We start from the raw sequence: 18,244 nt of genomic DNA, 5'->3' as shown, positions 1-18,244 counted from the left end.
GGTTTGGAACTCGGGCCAATAACTCCGGAAGGGAAATCTAATTGGCTCTAACATCAGCACATATGGCTTGATTTTGACTGGCCTAAGGAGGTGTTTCCTTGTTTTTGAATAATTGCCGTCCTCACATCATTGTTTAGCTCATATTTTTTTTAAATAAATCATCGTCATACTGAGAAGGGAGGGGAGGATGAGACCCAAATGCAAACGCATACTAACCGCCTGCGTGTTAACCCGTGTAGCAAATAATCCCCCAGTCCAAGGCAGACAAGAACTAAACCTGTTTTTCGGATGCGAAGTTGAACGTTGGACTGCGAGTCAACCTTCTGAGGTACACAGAAAAGATCCCATGGCAAGAGGTTCCGAGGGGATGTGAGGAAAAGCTTTCCCACCCAGAGGGGGTGGCAGTCTGGAACCCGCTGCCTGAAGGGGTGGTGGAGGCAGAGACCCTCATAACATGGAAGAAGTATTTAGAAGTGCATTTGCAAAATCAAGGCATACATGACTATGGGTGAAGTGGCAAAAATTGGGATTAGAATAATTGGGTGGTTGTTTTTGACTGGCGCAAACGCGATAGGCTGAAGGGCCTTTTCTGTGCTGTTTATCTCTCTGATTCTATGGCACTGTTTCCAAGAAGAGCAGGAGAGTGGAAAGTTCACCCTCATGTCCTGGCCAATATTCATCTCTCAATGTCATTGAATAAAAAACATATGATCGCATTGCTGCATGTGGAATCTTGCTGTGCAGAAATTGGCAGCTACATTCCTTTTGTTACAGTAGCGAATACACTTCAAAAAAGTACTCCATTAACTGTAAAGAGCTTTGGAATGTCTTAAGTCATGAAAGGTGCTATATAAATGCAAGTCCATTCTTTATGTGGAACCAAGATGGTTAAATGAAGTCAAAGGTACAGATCGGCCATGATCAAATTAAATGGTGAAACAAGCTCGATGGGCTAAATAGCCGACTCTTGCTCTTATGTTCTGGAAATGAACAACAATATTTGGAAAAGCCTATTCTCTGCCTGGGAGCATTTGTCAGCCTTGTAGCCTTGTATCATTATCCTCAGGCCTCCTTTATACTTTCAGACGAGTGCAAGTAAATGGGGGATCTGTTAATTAGCTACAGCAATAATCTCACTGTGGGGATCAAACAGTAGATGTGTCCAGAAACTCCTGTTGAGAAGATGAAATGCAGGGCAAACTTTAAAGACTTCCTGTCATTAGCTGAAACCTTGGCCTGCTCCTTGTCCAGACCCCCTCTGATAAACAGAACAATGAAGAACAATGGTGGGCAGAAATGAAATTGTGCTGAGTGGCACAAAGGAATTAGCTATTTACCAGTAAAATGATCTGCTTTTCACTATGGATCACTTCAACTTTTTTTATATAAATTTAGAGTACCCAATTAATTTTTTCCAATTAAGGGGCAATTTAGTGTGGCCAATCCACTTAGCTTGCACATCTTTGGGTTGTGGGGACGAAACCCACGCAAACACGGGGAGAATGTGCAAACTCCACATGGATAGTGACCCAGAGCCGGGATCGAACCTGGGACCTCGGCGCCGTGAGGCCGCAGTGCTAACCCACTGTGCCACCGTGCTGCCCAATCACTTCAACGTTTAATTAATTTATGATTGACAGGGACTCACAGATACCATATGTGAGTTGTCACAGCGCTCGTAAAACCAGCTTGTTTTCTTCATCCATTTTCACCCAGAACTGTGCAAGAGAAATTCAGTTGTACTCCATCAAAACCTCCTTAACCAGAGATGCACCTCGATCTGCGTACTTACATTCAACCTAGAATGGATAAGGTTAATTGTGGGAGATAACACTTAAAACGAGGAAGAAAGAACTTGCATTTATTTAGCACCTTTCATGAACACAGGACATCACAAATCATTTTACAGCCAAATAAGTTGTTGCTGCTGCGCTGAAGGGGGTCACAGCGTTCAGTTTGCGCACAGTAAGATTCCTCAGCAATCAGATGATGATCAGATAGTCCGGTTCTTTTTAGAAAACTGGTTGAGAGGTAAGTATTGGTCAGGTAGCAGGGAGAACCGCCTTGCTCATCCGCATGCTGCCGACCTGCGAGGGAAGCCAGGGCCTAGGTTTTAACATTTTATCTAAAAGACACTGACAGTGCAACACTCTCTCAGTTCTGCACTGGCGTGACAGCCAGATTATTTGCTCAAATCATTGGGCACAAAATTTGCAAGAGAGTTGCTCGGCAAATGTTGTCCATCAACTGCAATATTGCTGTCTGTGTGAGGTACTTTCCTTGCTTGGCACTGAAGGACTATGTCCACCACAAGTTATGTAAGGGACAATGGTTGTCACAGTGAATGTGTCATGGTAACAGTATTTGCATTATAAGCAGACACGAAGAAAAGGTACTTTATTCCCGTTGTTAAGACTTTTACCCAAGTGCCTCTCCTACAATCAACTAGTTAAGTTTTAACATTTACAATTAAGCCTGATTTTTTTCAGCAGAAACTGTGTTTTGAGCAGGCTTCCTTTTCCTCCCCAGTTTTTTGGGTGTTTTGTATCAGAGAGCGGTGATTCCTGTGTTTAGAAACAGAAAGCTAGTGCTGTCACTCACAATCATGTCAATCACACAATATGACCTCCTGATTATCTGCAATGGACTAATGGCACTATTACCTATAAAGTTTGGGCGTGTGCCCAATTTGAAACTGCGTAAAATCACTCAAGACGCGGGCGCACATCCCGATGTCTTTGTGCCCTTGCACAGTATTTTGCTCAGTGGGTGCATGCACAAGTCGAAAGCATGCCTGCCAACAATCAAGACGCCAATTTAAATGAATTAAACACCAATTGACCATGATTTTACGTTGCCCACCTGCCTTTACTGTTGGCGGGAGGGCTGATCGGCCAGTAAGCCTGGATGAAAGGTCAAGGTTCAAACAAAATTAACAAATGTATCTGGGAACCTCGATCTCCATATGATTGTGTTGCTTGGACACTCGTGACCAAGCTTTGCCACTAATATTTATTTTGCCCTGGTCAGCAGCTCCCTTGGACAGCTCCGCAGTGGCAGTTCCCCTGAGTGAGCACATAGGGAACGCCAGCCCACACCCTGCCTTTAGAATCATAGAATCCCTACAGTGCAGAAGGAGGCTATTCAGCCTATCAAGCTTGCACCAACCATCTGAAAGACTACTCTACCTAGGCGCACTCCCCCACCCTATCCCCTTCATTCCACCTAATCTGCACAGTTTTGGGCCCAAAGGGGTAATTTTAGCATGGCCAATCCACCTAACCTGCACATCTTCAGACTGTGGGAGGAATCCGGAGCTCCCGGAGGAAACCCACACAGACACGGGAAGTGCAAATTCCACACAGACAGTCACCCAAAGGCCGGAATTGAACCCGGGTCCCTGGCGCTGTGAGGCAGCAGTGCTAACCACTGTGCCAGCGCACGCCCTCTTCCCGCCCTCACCGGCAGTGCTTAGCCTTTCCCTGAGTCTCTTTCACTCAGGATCACCATTAATTGGCAGGCCAGCCTAATATCGCAGGAACAGTGCGATCTCGGACCGGAGTGGGTTTCACATCCGCTCCCGCCCATGTCCGCTTTGGGTGCACCCGGAAGATAAAATTCAGATCACGGTCACCTGAATCCGCACGTTAATCCCAATTTCCCCCTCCTCTTGTACCCATATCTCAGTCTGAGCAAAGCGTAAAACATGATGAAGGCAGAGATCACACAAACCAAGGTTGTATTCCCTGGAATCTAGAAAATGAAGGGATTATATCATCAAAAGTTTTTTTTAAATTTTAGAGTACCCAATTCATTTTTTTCCAATTAAGGAGCAATTTAGTGGCCAACCCACCTAGCTTGCACATTTTTGGGTTGTAGGGGCAAAACCCATGCAAACACGGGGAGAATGTGCAAACTCCACACGGACAGTGACCCAGAGCCAGGATCGAACCTGGGACCTCAGCACTGTGAGGCCACAGTACTAACCCACCACACCATCGTGCTGCCCTTACCATCAAAAGTTTAAGACATAAGAGGAACTAGTTGGTTAAAAGGAGAGAGACCATTTCTGCTGGTTGAGGTGTGAAAGATTACGGTACAGAGTCCAAATATTAGAACCAAGCCTTCTGGGACTGTAATTGGAAACATTAGTTCACACAATGTGTGATAGAAGTTTAGAACTCCCTTCTGCAAATGACAGTTGATGCTAGCTCAATTGTTAATTTCAAACCTGAGACTGATGGAGTTTTTAGCTGTTAAATAATATGGATCAAAGGCAGGTATTTGGAGTTTGGTCACATATGAGCCACAGTTCTACTGAATGCAGGAAGGTGCTTGAGGAGGTAAATTGTCAACTCCTGTTCCAATATCCCTGGAACCCAGACAGGATGCTGTCTGCAGTTGTGGACTGAGAGCTATTCTCTCGATTTCATTCATTCATCTTGTTTCGATACAGTTTTTAAATATTTCATACTCCTTTGCAGTATTGTTCTCTCACAAATAATAGTGGAGACCCTCTCTTTTCCTTTCAATGAGTTTTGGAAGAATCAGAACCTACGAATCAGGTCCTAACCAAGGCCCTCTGATTATATCTGAGGAAGCTATAGAAAACTGCCATGCCAGCACCACCAGAGGAAGCCAGATCTAAGACCATAAAAAACAAATTGAAGTCAGCTCAAAGTCACGGACTGAGGTGCTTTAAACAGATGATGCTATGCTGCCAGGTTTCCTTCCCTAAAGGGCACTAGTGAAGCAAGGTAAGGAGTTCATGACAATCCAATAGTTTCATGGTCGCTTTTATTGGTGACAACTTCTTATTCCCATAGTTTTGTACTGGTGAAGCTGTCATGGTGAATTTGAACGCATGTTCTAATTGGGTTTATCAGCGCAGTAACATAACCATGGCACTGCCCCTTCTGTGCCTGTTTATTTGTATTCACTGATTGGCATTATTTCAGTCAGGAGAATAAATTAATGAGCAAGTGAGTGGCATGGTGGCACAGGATTAGAATTGCGGCCTCACAATGCCAGGGACCCGGATTCAATCCCGGCTTTGGGTGACTGTGTGGAGTTTGCACATTCTCCCCATGTATGCGTGGGTTTCCTCCGGGTGCTCCGGCTTCCTCCCAAAAGTCCAAAGATGTGCAGGTTAGGTGGATTGGGCATGCTAAATTGCCCCTTAGTGTCCAAAAAGGTTAGATGTGGTTACTAGGTTACGAGGATAGGGTGGAGGTGTGGGCTTAGGTAGGGTGCTCTTTATAAGGGCTGGTGCAGACTGGATGGGCCAAATGGCCGCCTTCTGCACTGTAAATTCTATGATCTATGATATATGACCGGGTTCAAATCCCATCATGGCAGATGGAGGAACTTGAATTCAATAAATATCCAGAATTAAAATGATTGCTTTGCGTAAAAGCCCATCTGGTTCACTGATGTCCCTTTAGCGGAGGAAATCTGCCGTCCTTACTCGGGTCTGGCCTACATGTGACCCCCCCCCCCACATATCCACAGCAGTTTAGTTGACTCTTAAATGCCCTGAGTTGAAGGACAATTCGGCAATCAATGCTGGCCCAGCCAGCGATGCCCACATCCCAAAAATGAATTTTTAACAAGTGGAGCAGTTTTGTTTTATCCGGACGGGGGAAACAACAATTGTGTGGCTGAGGTAAATCATAAATCATACGTTTAATAGCAATTGAGAGCGCAAAGCTGAAACCTTACTCATTCTTTCTGCATCAACCCTGATGATCATGGTGAGGTGAAGTTAAAAAAAACCCAAGGATCTGATCAATCGAAACGTGAGGTGAGATTTCTGCCCCCAAAGTTTGCCTCAATGATATTGCACACCGTTGCATCGAAAAAGGATTTCTTCCCTCATGTTTCTGTGCTGATAGTACAAAATAAAAGTAAAAATACAGACAAATGGCAATCTGCACCATAAATCCTGTTGTTACCGTATCATATGGCAACACAGACTGTCACAATACAATGTGTGGCAGCTGTTCCTTCCTGTAATTGTTGCAAATCTATGGTCTACCTGATGAGGTCCTATTCAGCAAAGAAGCCTTTGTCATTGGATTATTCGCTAATGAGGCCAAATTTATATACAGGGCGAGGAGTTTTGTTGTCCGAATGGGGAGACTGGTACAGTTCCTTGTCCAAAAGCGGCGCTTTCTGTTCAGCAGCGCGCAGCTGATTTTAACACTGTCTAATGAACTTTTAAATTCTGATTTACGTGACCGCCAAGTCGTACTCTTCCAGCGCTGATTTGCAGCAGCACCACAATAGCCACCTGCAGCGATGGGTTTTTTTTTAACAGAAAAAGCTTTCCTGTGGTGCAATACCGAGGGGTTGCTGCACTGTCGGAGGTGCCGTCTGTCACCTCAGGTGTCAATCCAAAGCCCCATCTGCCCCCTTTCGTGGGCATAAAAGATCCCGTGGCATTATTTCAAAAAAGTGCAGGGGAGTTCTCCCCGCTGGTCTGGTTTCCTTTCCACCAACAGCACCAAAAGTAGATTATCTGGTCATTAGCACATTGCCGTCGGTGCAACTTCGCCGGACACAAATTGGCTAGCCGGGTTTCCTATGTCACAATAGCGATTACACTTCGAAAGTAGCTGTGAAGCACTTTGGGACATCTAGAAATTGTGAAAGGTGCTATAGAGATGCAAATTTTTCTTTACAGGAGCCGTATGGTGCTGTGCTGAACAGTTCAAAGTCCACTGGCACAACCTGTCCTGTTAGATTTGCATTGATTGGCTGCAACAGGACTAAATAGAGCTGGGTTAAAATGTACTTTGGTTGGTTGCAACTAAGTGCCGATGGAACCATTTGTGATAAAGATTATGCTGTTCAGTACTGCAAATAAAAATGTGCTCATGAGAAGCATAGAATCCCTACAGTGCAGAAAGAGGCCATTTGGCCCATTGAGTCTGCACAAAGCTAGATGAGCACTCTACCATCCACTCCCTCATCCACCCCCCCATCCTCTTAACCTAACCTGCACATTCCTCCCTGGACACTAAGGGACAATTTAGCAAGGCTAACCCACCCAATCTGCACATCTTTGGAATGTGAGGGGAAACCGTAGCACCTGGAGGAAACCCAGGCAGACACCGGGATAAAGTGCTAATTCCGCATAGACAGTCGTCCATTGACTCCCATTGGACCAACAGAGACTAGCCCTTCTCATTGGCCTATCAGAAACCAAAGATATTATCTCCCATGACAACAGCTGTGATCACCTTTCCTTCCCTCACTCGACTATCTGCATCAAGTTGGTCTCTGGACAACCAGAGACCAACCTGCCATCTCACTGCATTAGCAGAGGCCATACTCCACCCTTCCCACAAGCCCACAGGTCAGGCACATTCCTACTCTATAACAGCAGAACTCCAGTGTGCCTTCACCCTCCCTCCTTCGGCAGTGAGCAAGAATTGGCTTTTAACCAAATGCTCTCAAATGCAAATGGGTGGGACAGCTGACCAGCTGTTACTCTCCATTGCTGTGGAGTAAAACTGGTGGGTAAGCTGATTCAATCAGTCTTATGCTAGGTTGCAGGATTAAAATTAACGATACGATCTCAATTGGGCGGCATGATGGCATAGTGCTTTGCACTGCTGCCTCACAGCGCCAGCGACCCGGATTCCATTCCAACCTTGGGTGACTACCTGTGTGGAGTTTGCACTTTCTCCCTGTGTCTGCGTGGGTTTCCTCCGGGTGCTCCAGTTTCTCCCACAGTCCAAAGACCTGCAGGTTAGGTGGATTGGTCATGATCAATTGCCCTGTGCTGTCCAAAGGTTAGTTGGGGTTACGGGGATAGGGTGGGGGAGTGGGTCTAGGTTAGGGTGCTCTTTCCAAGGATCAGTGCAGACCCGATGGACCAAATGGCCTCCTTCTGCACTGTAGGGATTCTAAGGATTCTATAAGTCAGGATGAGCTCAGTTTATGTCGAAGGGAGACGGATCACTGGCAGTCTTATGGGGGCTACAGGGTGCAATCTCTAATACTCTGTAGAGGAGGAATGAGCCTAGGCTACAGTTCTGAAGTTTTGCATTTCTTGACACAAATGCTCTTCCCAAATTGAGTCCCCCATAATGTCAGAATCCTGTTGTATAAAAAAGATATGCATTTATATAACACCTTGTATGACCTCACACTGTCCCAAACCATCTTACAGCCAATGAAGTCTTTTTGAAGTGTTGTAATGTAGGAAACGTGGCTGTTAATTTGCAGACAGCTAGCAACCATAAAAAGCAATTTGATAATGACTAGATGATCTGTTTTATTAATACCGGTTAATGCAAAATATTAACCAGGCACTGGGTAACTCCCACAGTCTTCTTCAAATTGGTCCCACGGGGTCTTTTATACCACCTGAAGAAACAGACTGGGCCTCGGCTTAATGACTCATCTGAAAGGCAGTACCTCTGACAATGCAACAACCCCTCAGAACTACACTGGTGGTTCAGCCCAGATTTTGTGCTCAAATCTCTGGAGTGGGAGCAGATCTTCTCGCCCCACACCTGCAGGAACCCTGTGCTTATTTTAGGAACCCTGTGTTAATCCAATCATTGATGTGAAAACATGATTGAGAACGAACGCCAAGCCTTCTACCTGTTCAACCAGATCCAAAAAGAAGATAAATCATTGTATTTAAAAATAAATTTAGAGTACCCAATTGTTTTATTTATTTATTTTTTGTCCAATTAAGGGGCAATTTAGCGTGGCCAATCCACCTATCCTGCACATCGTTTTGGTTGTGGGGGCAAAACCATCACAGACACGGGGAGAATGTGCAAACTCCACACGACAGTGACCCAGGGCTGGGATTCGAACCTGGGTCCTCAGTGCCATAGGCAGCAATGCAATCTTATGGGCAGCACCGTGCTGCCCTTAAAATAAATGATTGTTGATCCTTAGGTCGCCAATGTTACAGACTGGATGTGTACCAACTTAAATTAGACATAAGTACTATCCCCACAAGTTTTAGAACTGTTTGCATCTTACTCTGTTTTCAAAGCAGCTCTCTTATTATAAGCCAAACTAATGCAAGATTGGAAAGTTGAGCGGCTTTTATAAACAAGCAGTTTAAAAATCAGGATATGAGGTCAGATATTTAGAACTGAGACGAGGAAACATTTCTTCACTGAGGGTGTTGTGAGTCTTTGGAATTCTCTAACCCAGAGGGGTGCTGATGCTCAGATGTTCAGTATATTCAAGATTGAGATCAATAGATGTTAGGGTTCACTAAGGGAATTAATGGATACGGGATAGTGCAGGAAAGCAAAGTTGGTGTAGAAATTCAGCTATACTTTTATTGAAAGGAGGAGCAGACTTGAAGAACCATATGGCCAATTCCCGCTCCTATTTTTTTTCACTTATTGTTTCAAAGGGATGTGGGCGTCGCTGGCTAATCCAGCATTTGTTGCCAATCCCAAATTGCCCTTGTGAAGGTGTTGTTGAGCTGCCTTATCGAACCTCTACAGTAGATGTGATGTAGGTACACCCTAGTGCTGTTACGTTCGGAGTTCTAGGATTTTGACCCAGTGACAGTGAAGGAATGGTGATATGGTTCAAGGTCCAGATTGGGGGGGTGGCTTGGAGGGGAACATGCAATTGATGGTTTCCCTGGCATGTGCCACCTTTATCCTTCTAGTAGCAGACGTCATGGCTTTCAATGGGCTGTCAAAGATCCTTAGTGAGCTGTTGCAGTGTAGGGGAGGGAGTGGATGTTGGAGGTGGTGGATCAAGGCCCAATCAAGTGGCGTGCTTTGTCTGGGGTGGTGTTGGGCTCCTTTAGTGTTGTTGGTCGGCACTTATCCAGGCAAGTGGAGCACATTCACACTCCTGACTTGTACTTTGCATTCCTTATATTATTAAAATTGGCCACAGGAATTCAAAGCGGGCTCATATTCCTTCAGCGTTTACAATTATTATGAGAGACAGCAAATTTCCCTCTCAGCGTCTGTGCTGAGCTGGCTAATCTCAGCAGGAGTGTGAGGGGGAATTTAGTTGGGGTGACAACAATGACCTCAGAACTTTTACTTATGAGGGGCATAGACAGGGTGGATAGTCAGGTACTTTTTCCCAGGGTAGAGGGGTCAATTACTAGAGGGCATAGGTTTAAGGTGCAAGGGGCAAGGTTTAGAGGAGATGTACGAGGCAAGTTTTTTTACACAGAGGGTAGTGGATGCCTGGGACTCGCTGCCGGAGGAGGTGGTGGAAGCAGGGACGATGGTGACGTTTAAGGGGCATCTTGACAAATACATGAATAGGATGGGAATAGAGGGGTACGGACCCTGGAAGTGTAGAAGATTTTAGTTTAGATGGGCAGCATGGTCAGCACAGGCTTGGAAGGCTGAAGGGCCTGTTCCTGTGCTGTACTTTTCTTTGTTCTTTGTTCTTAAAGGCAGGGAGAAATTGGCCAAAGTTGGCTGCCTGAAGCCCAATTTCAAGGAAAAATGTAAGTGTAGGAAAAAACTACTGCCAACTGGATCTGGGCTTCCCATAAATAGGTATGGTTTACAAATCAATATATCTTGTGGTGAAATGGATGGATAAGCCTAATTAAAGTAGAAAGCCATAGATGAGTACATAACTGGCTTGAGCTGGACGACAGGGCGGCGCAGTGGTTAGCACTGCTGCCTCACGGCATCAAGGACCCGGGTTCAATTCTGGCCCTGGGTCACTGTCCATGTGAGTCTGCACATTCTCCCCGTGTCTTCATGGGTCTCATCCCCACAACACAAAGATGTGTAGGGTAGGTGGTATGACCACACTAAATTACCCCTTAATTGGAAAAAATAATTGGGTACAGAAAATTTATTTTTTTTAAAAAGCAAACTGTCAATTGGCTGTGCACTCAAATGGCCAGACAAAGCACCCGGATGTAGCTTTGAATTCAGTTGCATATTAAAGAACAAATTTATAATGAAAGTTTTAAAACCGCCAGTAATAGGTTGAAGCTTTCTACTGTCACTTCAGTACAGATTTGTACGCCACAGAATGCATTAAACCTGCTTACACATCACCCGTTCTTGAGGCCACGTGTTTAAAATCAGCAATTTCAAAGAAATAAAATCAAGTGGATTTGCATATGTGTTTGACAAAAAGGTGGGACATTATCTATTATGGGTTGCAAGCTGGTCCTTTATGGAACCGACAACTGAAACCTGATATTCCAGATTGATATGAATATAAAAACATCTCTTTATACAGCTTCTTGACCTGTGACTACCTGAAAAGCAGTCTTTTATTCACCACCCTCCTGCTGTAATAGGTCGGTGCGACTAATGGATATCTCACTCTGCTCGCTCCTTGTATTATACACCAAGGAATCATCCATGCCCGGGATCTCTGAGCTCACAGAACAAGCAATATGCAGTTAAAACATCCACCAAATCCAATTCCTCAGCCTCTCCAAATTCGTCCTTAATTTGAACATTATCTGATTTTTTTTTAATGCCGCATAAATATTTAGTTCTCTTCTACAAGGTACTATTCTTGTTTAACTGACTAAAGATAGACAGATTTGCTGCATTTTTGACATAACAATGCAAGTGACCTTTGACAAACTTGTTTGTCATGGTTTATTTTGTCCAATTATGGAAATAAATAGAATCATTTGAACCAAGTGCTGTGCCCTTTCCTTCGAAACAAAATGCCCCCCAGAAACTCCTGTACAAATGGGAGAAAGGTCACATACAAAGGCATCAGAAACTGCATTCCAACCCCAAATTTAGTTGGTAGAATGAAGTGCATGTTCAGACAAAGCCCATTAAGTTCAGCATATGCAGCAAAGTGATATTTAATCTCTTTATAGGAATACTTGTATCCTACTGAATACCGAGACATGAGGGAGTAATTTTGACTTTGGGTAACCCATTTTACATCTTCCACGATTTTGGTTTCCATTGAAGCCGGTCACATGGATGCAAATCAGGTTGGCGACTTGCTATCATACCTTTTACACTCTCAAGAATTACCCCCTAGGGATCATGTATTATAATAGGTTCACATGTGAAGCTGTACATGATAAATGTGATAGGGATTCACTTTGTACTGAGTTTTGGGCCAAAATACATAGTGCATTGATCCACCGTCCACTCTTGATTATCAGAGCTGGAGTGGTCATTTGTGTCATATCTGGGCAAGAGGGCTACCTCCGATTGACTCCTTCACCCCTTGAATCATTGGCACTAAAAGTGCAAAACTTACACCCAAGAGAAATCTCATTTAAATTGTTTGTGTCAGAAATAAGAATGAAATATTTTATTGATATGGTCCAAAGGTGTGCAGGTTAGGTGGATTGGCCACGCTAAATTGCCCCTTAATGTCCAAAACATTAGGTAGGGTTACTGGATTATGAGGATAGGGTGGAGGTTGGGCTCTTTCCAAGAGGTGGTGCAGACTTGATGGGCTGAATGGCCTCCTTCTGCACTGTCGGGATTCTATGATTGAAATATATATTTTATGTATATATCTATATGTCAAATGTAAATGGCCTGCAGTGTAGATTAGTATATTTTGTAAAGCAGAAAAGGTACACAGGAAAAATTGGTGAGTTATGGAGGACAACTGCTTCATTTCATTTTATATCTCTTCTGAGAATATAAATGGTTGTGTTTTTTGGTCATCCTTGGCTGCACTAAGCCAGTTGTACTTTCTAAGCGCTGTTGGTTGGTTTTCTTCAGAGGACGTAAAGGACAATCCCATAACATTGACTATGAGCCAAATCAGGTAAGTGTGGCAGTCTCTGAAGGACAGTCGTGAACATGTTCGGTTTTTACAACAGCTCAAAAGTATTCGTTGTTGTCCGGGGGTGGGTGGAGCACAGAGTCTCGCTCTATGCAGACGACCTACTTCTGTATGTATCGGACCCAATAGAGGGGATGGAAGAAATTATGAGGGGAATTTGGACAGTTTTCGGGGTATAAGCTAAATATGGGGAAAAGTGAGATGTTTGCGGTCCAGGCGAGGGGACAGGAGAGGCGATTGGGGGAGCTGCCGTTTAGATTAGTAGGGGGAAGCTTTAGGTATCTCGGCATTCAAGTGGCGTGGGAATGAGAGCAGCTGCATAAATTAAATCGGGCCCGACTAATAGACCAAATGAAGGATGATTTTCAGAGATGGGACGCGCTTCCGTTGTCACTGGTTGGGAGGGTGCAGACGGTGAAGATGACGGTCCTCCCGAGATTCCTGTTTGCATTTCAGTGTCTCCCCAGCTTTATTCTGTGGTCATTTTTTAAACAGGTCAACAAAGTGATCGCTGGCTTCGTTTGGGCGGGCAAGACCCCGTGAGTAATGAAGGTCATGCTTGAGCGGAGTCGGGGAGAGGGCGGGCTGGGCTGCAAAATTTTAGTAACTACTATTGGGCGACGAATATAGCCATGATCAGGAAGTGGGTGGTGGGGGAGAGGTCGGCATGGGAGTGTATAGAGGTGGCTTCATGCAAGGGCACCAGTTTCAGGGCGTTGGTAACTGTGCCTCTGCCGTTCCTGACGGCACGGTACTCCACCAGCCCCATGGTGGTGGCGGCCCCGAGAGTCTGGGGGCAATGGAGGAGACATGTGGGAGCAGAGGGAGCATCGGTCTGGTCCCCAATCTGTAATAATCACCGGTTTGCCCCGGGAAGTATGGATAGGGGGTTCCGGATATGGCGGAGAGCAGGGATTGAGAGGATGGGGGATATGTTTATAGAGGTGAGCTTTCTGAGTATGAGGGCGCTGGAGGAGAAGTTTGGGTTGGCGAGGGGCAACAAATTCAGGTATCTGCAGGTGCGGGACTTCCTACGTAAACAGGTGTCAACCTTCCCGCTCCTACAGACAAGGGAGATTCAGGACAGGGTAGTTTCCAGAGGGTGGGTAGGAGAAGGGAGCGTCTCTGACATTTACAAGGAACTTATGGGGTCAGAGGAGACGCAGACCAAGGAGCTGAAGCTCGAACGGGAGGAGGAGCTGGGAGAAGAGATAGAGGATGGTCTATCGGCGGATGCGTTGAGTAGAGTCAATGCGTCCGCAACATGTGCCACGCTCAAGGTCGTTCATCGGGCTCATATGACAGTGGCCCGGATGAGCAGGTTTTTTGAGGTGGAAGACAGGTGTGCAAAATGTGCGGGAGGACTTGCGAACCATGACCACATGTTCTGGACATGTCCAAAGCTTAGGGGATTTTGGCAGGGGTTTGCAGATGTCATGTCCACGGTTTTAAAAACAAGGTGGCACTGAGTCCAGAGGTGGCGATTTTCGGGGTGTCGGAAGACCCGGGAATCCAGGAGGAAAAAGGCAGACGTTCTGGCCTTTGCTTCCCTGGTAGCCCGGAGATGGATATTATTAGCTTGGAGGGACTCAAGCCCCTGAAGTCGGAGACCCGGCTATCGGACATGGCTAGCTTTCTCTGCTTGGAGAAAATCAAGTTCGCTTTGAGAGGGTCAATGTTAGGGTTCACCCGGAGGTGGCAACCGTTCGTCGGCTTCTTCGCGGAAAATTAATCGTCAGCAGAAGGGGGGGGGGTTAGTTTAGCTTAGAGTAGGGGGTTAATAAAGGTGGGACCTGTAAGTTTCATGTACATGTTTATTTTGTTGTTGTTGTTCCGATACCAAAAATACCTCAATAAAATGTTTATTAAAAAAAAAGTAGTCATTGTTTAACTTGAATTATTGTTGAATTCCATTGTGATACTAGCCCTGGTGTGATTCAGCTCCTGACCCCTGGATTATTACTCTGGTCCAATAACTATTTCACAACAAATCTGGAGTATTTATAACCTTTTTTAAAAAATGTTTTATTGGCGTTTCATTATTTACATTAGTACATGGAAAATAATGGGAAAACCATAGTAATAAAGCAAAAGTAAAAAAAGAAATACACCGACATAACAATAAATAACAGAAAATGAAAAATACGTGAAATGAGCTCACAAGCTAAGACATAAATACCAATTTAAATACTACAGCACAGAAGTAGCCGGTAGTCTATTTATATTGCATTGATTGGCTTCAGTGCCAATGTCGGCAGATGGCTTTATTCTCTGAGCCCGCTTTCATTTCTTTGTGTTTCTTGGGCCTACTACCCACAATTTACATGTTGTCCGAGTCTTCCGTGAGTAGTTACAATCTTACGAACAATCTTACAAAGTCATTCTCAGGATGTTGGCTTTACTGCCAAGGCCAGCAATTATTGTCCATTCCCACCAGCTTTTTAAAATCCTGATTTGTAGGCTATGGACTGAACCATGGATCCTCAGCTTCTGTGTTAGATGGAGCTTTTACTCCAAAAAAAACACACAAACAGCTTTACCCTTGGCATGATTTTGGAACAATATGTATTTGTTTTTTTTTATCTGCTTCTCTCATGAGATAACATGGCTGTTTTGGAGTTGGTTGGGATGGGAGGGGTAGTTTGGAAAGGACATGATGTTCCAGGCACCATGAGCATCAGGTAGTTTTGATGGACCAGCTGGTCTTTCTGCCGATCAGTTATGCGTGTTTGAGGGCAGCACGGTGGCGCAGTGGGTAAGGCCTGTTGCCTCACGGCGCCGAGGTCCCTGGTTCGATCCCGGCTCTGGGTCACTGTTTGTGTGGAGTTTGCACATTCTCCCCGTTTTGCGTGAGTTTCGCCCTCACAACCCAAAGATGTGCAAGGGTAGGTGGATTGGCCAGACTAAATTGCCCCTTAATTGGAAAAAATGAATTGGGTAATCTAAATTTTTTTTAAAATGTGTGCTCGTAACAATGCATTCCTCATCACCTGGGGATTTGACTCCTTGATGGGGTTGTGACCTCATGAGGATAGGGTAAGGGTGGGGGCGGACTTCAGTCAACCACAGGTGTGTGGTGAGTGTCACGGGATGATAGGAATAAAAGGTGCAGATTCTTATAAATAAAAGTGCCCATGCTTCAGGACAACTGCTGTTGGCTAATGCTGTCCATCTTGTTTATTAATGGCTGATCAAATCCTTAAAGATGGCACTCCATAGCTCAAGGAAGAGAACGCAACATTGAATAATCAGAATAATTAAGGAAATAAAACTTCACAGCAGTCAGAAAACAGCACAGATGTAGGATGCAGTCTGCTTCCCCTCAACAGTTGAAATAAGCGATCGAGAGCATTACACGGATTTCTTAAATATGCCAATATAAGGGCAGCAAGGTGGCGCAGTGGGTTAGCTCTGCTGCTTCACAGCGCTGACGTCCTAGGTTCGATCCCAGCTCTGGGCCACTGTCTGTATGGAGTTTACACATTCTCCTCGTGTTTGTGTGGGTTTCGCCCCCACAACCCAAAGATGTGCAGGCTAGGTGGATTGGCCACACTAAATTGCCCCTTAATTAGAAACAATGAATTGGGTACTCTAAATTTATTTTTTTAAATGCCAATATACATGGACGGTCGCTTCTGTCTTTTATGTTTCTCACGCACATAAGAGCAAATATTTCTCCAACTTTTGTGCATTATTAAATATATACAATATGCCTGGGTTCAGTCGTGTTGTGGTTATGTAACTGGACTAATAACCAGACAACAGGAATTAAAATCCCATCAACAGCTTGAGAATTTGAACTCCAGTTTCGTTGGTATCAACAAAAGTGACCACAAAGCTGCTGCATTATGAATCCAACTGGTTCTTCACACCCTTTAAAAAGGAAGGAAACCTGAAAACTGAGCAATTCACTCAGTTGAATCACATCTTTATCTGCAGGGCAAGGACAGGGCTCAGCACCACCTTCTCGGGGCAACTAGTGATGGACATTAAATGCTGACCTTACCAGCAACATTCGCACCCTGAGAAGGAAGCACTTTTTAAAAACCAATTAGTTAACTGGAGAAATGGCAGCGTCAAGAATCAGAGGCACTGCCCTCCGATTCAAGTCAGGGCCCTGGCTGAGGGAACTCGTGAAATTTCCCCCAGCTCTGTTCATCTAATCTTAACAGGTCGCGGGAGGATGTGGCTGCCTTGAAAAACATTTGGCACATGCATTTTCCACATAGCTTTTATTTACTGTACAGGAATGATGGATAAACACAGCAATGAAATGAAGCCTGGAGTTCCAGGAGTTGGATCACATGCCGCTAGTGATTTTAACAATCAGTTAATTCATTCTCAGGATGTGGGTATATGCTGGCAAGGCCAGCAGTTATTGGTCACCTTCAGTTGCTCTTGAGACGATGGTGGTGGCCAGCCTTCTTTCAACTAAGTGGTGTGCTAGGCCACTTTGGAGGGCAATTAAGAGTCAACGACGTTGGTACAAGACTGGAGTCACATATAGGCCAGATCAGATGAGGACGGAGGATTTCTTTCGCTGAAGGACATGAGTGAACCAGTTGGATTTTTCTGACCCCAATGGGACACATTTCCTAACTCCAGCTTTTGGTCAGATATTGTTTTAACTGAATCCAAGTCACACGATAGAGTTTAAACTCCCAGATTATTAGTCCAGGATCACTAATAGTAATGATCATTGTTAGTGTCACAAGTGGGCTTATATTAACCCTGCAATGAAGTGACTGTGAAAATCACCTTGTCGCCACATTCCGGCGCCTATTCAGGTCCACTGAGGGAGAATTCAGAATGTCCAATTCACTTAACAGCACGTCTTTCGGGATTTGTGGGAGGAAACCAGAGCACTCGGAGGAAACCCACACAGACACGGGAAGAACGTGCAGACTCCGCAAAGACATAGATCCAAGCGAGGAATCGAACCCGGGTCCCTGGCGCTGTGAAGCAACAGTGCTAACCACTGTGCTACCGTGCCACCCATGCCATCTCATAATATTACTGCAATGCTATTCTCCAGAAGCAGTGAGATTTTGTGACGGTAGCAGCAGGTCCATCTGTCTCTACACGTATACAAAAGGTAGCAGCTCAATAAAAACCCCAAAATGACAAACACTGTTTGTCTGGCAGAAATAGTGTGGGCCGGTGGTTAAAATAGCCCTGACCAACTAGCTGAGAATTAAAATCTCAGTTCCACTGTCTTTAACATTTACCTTCCCTCCTTCAGAAAAGTTTAAACTGCTCCAGAGCCGATTCCAATTTTTTGATGTGTAAAATAAATGAAAGCATTTGCATTCCCGCAGCACCTTCCATGATCTCAGAACATCCTAAAGAGCTTTGACTCTTAACTGCCCTTCGAAGTGGTCTAGCAAGCCCACCGACATGTTCTGAAGAGTGACTCGGGGTGGTTAAATAGCAGAGGTGAATACTGTCGCATTCTTATGCATTCCCACCTGCCAGCATCTTTATG

General features: G+C 44.9%; 1 protein-coding gene across 4 annotated transcripts in view; it reads right to left on the bottom strand.

Annotated features, from left to right (window-relative positions):
• The window catches only part of sox5 (SRY-box transcription factor 5), a 471,378-nt gene that overhangs the window by 409,194 nt on the left and 43,940 nt on the right, over positions 1 to 18,244 (bottom strand). The window contains exon 3 of one of the 4 annotated variants that reach the window (XM_038811022.1): positions 1,649 to 1,799. The exons of the other annotated variants lie outside the window; for them this stretch is intronic. The gene's annotated coding sequence lies outside the window, so the exon portion shown is untranslated. The remainder of the gene's footprint in view (positions 1 to 1,648; positions 1,800 to 18,244) is intronic. 4 annotated transcript variants of the gene reach the window in all.

Source organism: Scyliorhinus canicula, chromosome 11, assembly GCF_902713615.1.
Source record: "Scyliorhinus canicula chromosome 11, sScyCan1.1, whole genome shotgun sequence".
Classification (NCBI taxonomy): Eukaryota; Metazoa; Chordata; class Chondrichthyes; order Carcharhiniformes; family Scyliorhinidae; genus Scyliorhinus; species Scyliorhinus canicula.
This window is presented reverse-complemented; position numbering and strand designations above follow the sequence as displayed.